Source organism: Pongo pygmaeus, chromosome 2 (genome assembly GCF_028885625.2).
Source record: "Pongo pygmaeus isolate AG05252 chromosome 2, NHGRI_mPonPyg2-v2.0_pri, whole genome shotgun sequence".
NCBI lineage: Eukaryota > Metazoa > Chordata > Mammalia > Primates > Hominidae > Pongo > Pongo pygmaeus.
In genome coordinates, this window is record NC_085930.1 from 72,925,212 (window position 1) to 72,928,668 (window position 3,457).

General features: G+C 52.0%; 1 pseudogene; it reads left to right on the top strand.

Moving 5' to 3' along the window:
* The first annotated feature begins 242 nt into the window (after positions 1-242).
* Positions 243-3,089, top strand: LOC129033631 (nucleolar transcription factor 1-like; annotated as a pseudogene).
* Positions 3,090-3,457: the final 368 nt, after the last annotated feature.

Below are 3,457 nucleotides of genomic sequence, written 5' to 3' on the forward strand. Positions count from 1 at the left end.
AGCTGATTTTTAAACATTTTGTGTAGAGATAGGATTTCACTATGTTGCTCAGGCTGGTCTTGAATCCTGGGCTCAAGCAACCCACCCACCTTGGCCTCCCAAAGTGCTGAGCTTACAGGCATGATCCACTGTGCCTGGCCAAGAAGGTGTATTTTAAAGTGTGGCCAGATGCCCCTACAAAGGAGGTGAAGAACTTTCTGGGGAAGTAGTAGTCTCAGCTCTCAGACAAAAAAAAAAAAAACGGCTGAAATGGATTCATGAGGCTCCAGGAGCAGTGGAAGTAGTACAAGGAGATCATGCAGACCTATATCGAGGAGCACCCTGAGCCGAACATCATTGAGGAGGGCCCCACCAAGTCTACCCTTGCCAAGGCTGAACACCAGCTCAAGGACAAATTTGATGGGCGACCCACCAAGCCACCTTGGAACAGCTACTCACTGTACTGTGCAGAGCTCATGGCCAACATAAAGGATGTGCCCAGCACTGAGCGCATGATATGCCTTGAGGCCAGCAGTGGAAGCTGCTCTCCTGGAAGGAGAAGGATGCCTATGTGCGACCAGAAAACAAAAGATTATGAGGTGGAACTGCTGCGTTTTTCTCAGGAGACTGCCCCAGGAGGAGCAGCAGCAGGTCCTGTGGGGGGAGAGGGTGCTGAACATCAACAAGAAGCACGCCACCTGCCCGGCCTCCAAGAAGCCAGTGGGGAAAAGAAAGAGAGATCAGATTGTTACTGTGTCTGTGTAGAAAGAAGTAGACATAGGAGACTCCATTTTGTTCTGTACTAAGAAAAATTCTTCTGCCTTGAGATGCTGTTAATCTGTAACCCTACCCCCAACCCTGTGCTCCCTGAAACATGCGCTGTGTCAGCTCAGGGTTAAATGGATTAAGGGCTGTGCAGGGTGTGCTTTGTTAAACAAATGCTTGAAGGCAGCATGCTTGTTAAGAGTCATCACCATTCCCTAATCACAAGTACCCAGAGACACAAAACACTGCGGAATGCTGCAGGGACCTCTGTCTAGGAAAGCCAGGTATTGTCCAAGGTTTCTCCCCATGTGATAGTCTGAAATATGGCCTTGTGGGAAGGGAAAGACCTGACCATCCCCCAGCCCGACACCGTAAAGGGTCTGTGCTGAGGAGGATTAGTAAAAGAGGAAGGAACGCCTCTTTGCAGTTGAGATAAGAGGAAAGCTTCTGTCTCCTGCTCTTCCTGGGCAATGGAATGTCTCGGTGTAAAGCCAATTGTATATTCCATCTACTGAGATGGGGAAAACCGCCTTAGGGCTGGAGGTGGGACATGCTGGCAGCAATACTGCTCCTTAAGGCATTGAGATGTTCTTGTATATGCACATCAAAAGCACAGCACTTTTTTCTTTACCTTGTTTATGATGCAGAGACATTTGTCCACGCATTTACCTTCTGACCTTCTCTCCACTATTATCCTATTATCCTGCCACGCCCGATAATGATCAATAAATACTAAGGGAACTCGGAGGCCAGTTCTGGTGTGGATCCTCTGTATGCTGAACGCCGGTCCCCTGGGCCCCCTTTTTCTTTCTCTATACTTTCTCTCTGCGTCTCTTTCTTTTCCAAGTCTCTCATTCCACCTAACGAGAATCACCCACAGGTGTGGAGGGGCAACCCACCCCTTCAGAAGCCAGCCCAGGAAGAGGGTAAGGAAGCCTCTGAGAAGCCCACGCGGCTTCTCGGTGGATGGAAATTGGCAGCAATCTCCTGGACTCAGAAGGAGCACTACAAAAGCTGGCCAATGAGCAGCAAAAGCATATAAGGTGCACCTGGACCCCTGGGTTAAGGATCTCTGTCCCCCAGTGGGCCATGCTCATCTGCCCCCTGGAAAAGCAGTGGCAGCTGCAGGAGGAGCAGCCTGGGTTCTTGGAGAGCGAGCCGGCCTGCATGCTGGCCCCAAGGTGGAGTGACTTGTCTGAGAAGGCCAAGTACAAGGCCCAAGAGCAAGCCAGGCAGGGAGTGCCAGGAACTCGGCAAGCCGCCCAAGTCACCCAAGAGAGTACAGGAGATCTGGCAACAGAGCGTCATCAGCAACTACCTGGCCTGCTTCAAGAATGACTGGCTGAAGGCCTCGACAGCCATGGAGGTGACCTGAAATCACAAGGAGAACCTGATGTGAATTGAGAAGGGAGCCAAAGACCGAAAGTGATGAGAGAGAGCTGAGTGAGATGTGGGCACTTCCAGCTGCTACAGATTCTTCCAAGATGATGAAATTTCAGCGAGGAAGCAAGAAGCCTTGTGAACCAGTACCAGAAGTTCTTCCAGGAACTGCTATGCAATGGGGAGCTGAAACACCTGCCACAGACAGAGCTCACGGTGGATGGAAATTGGCAGCCATTTCCTGGAGTCAGAAGGAGCACTACAAAAAGTTGGCCAATGAGCAGTGAAAGTGTACAAGGTGCACCTGGACGCCTGGGTTAAGGGTCTCTGTCCCCAGGACCGCAGAGCCTAGAAAGAGTATATCTCTGATAAATGTAAGAGCATGACCAAGCTGTGGACTCGAACTCCTCTGAGTCCAGACAAACAATCCTGCAGTCCAAGTCAGAGTCCTAGGAGGATGATAAAGAGAACGAGGGCCATGAGGACAAGGATGGAGAAAAAGTGTGAAACCTGGCCCATTTCAGGAAGGATCATTCCAACTTAATCAAGAATGTCAAGAAGTCAGACATCTCCAAGAAGCCCACCCCTCACCCCAACCAGCAGCTGTGGTACACTCATGAGAAGGTGTTTTGTGTACATGTGTTTTTGTTTTTGTTTTGAGACCGGGTTTCTCTCTGTCGCCCAGGCTGGAGTGCAGTGGTGCAATCATGGCTCGCTGCAGCCTCAACTCCCAGGCTCAAGTGATCCTCCCACCTCAGCCTCCCAAGTAGCTGGGACTACAGGCACATGCCACCATGCCTGGCTATGAGAATGGGGACTCCTCTGAGGATGGCAGGAACTCCTCTGAGTCCAGCAGCAAGGAAGGGGATGTGAATGAGGAGTATGATGAGGATGAAGATGAGTCCATAGGCAGCAGCTCCAGCTCCTCCTCTTCAGGGGACTCCTCAGACCCTGAATCCAGCTGAGGCTCAGCCCCACCCTGGGGCAGCCAGGGAGAGCCCAGGAGCTCCCCTCCCCAGCTGGCCACCTTTGTCTCTCCCCCATGTCTATTCCTTTCCCTCTGGCCTCCCCCACTTTCTTTCTTCCTTTCTTTTTTAAACAAAATGGGGATGGAGGCTGGAGGAGTCCAGGCCAGCACTCTGCAACCTCAGAGACATTAGCCCTGGGGGTCCTCCAGGGAGTGCAACCATCAGACTGAGCCAGCCCCAGACCAGCTGGGCCTACCCTACCCACTTCCGCACTTGCGGTTCCAGCATGGACAATGGATGGGGGAGTGGGGACGGGGGTGGGGCTGCCACAAAGAGTTCAGCGAGCCCTTCCACACCTGCAGCCC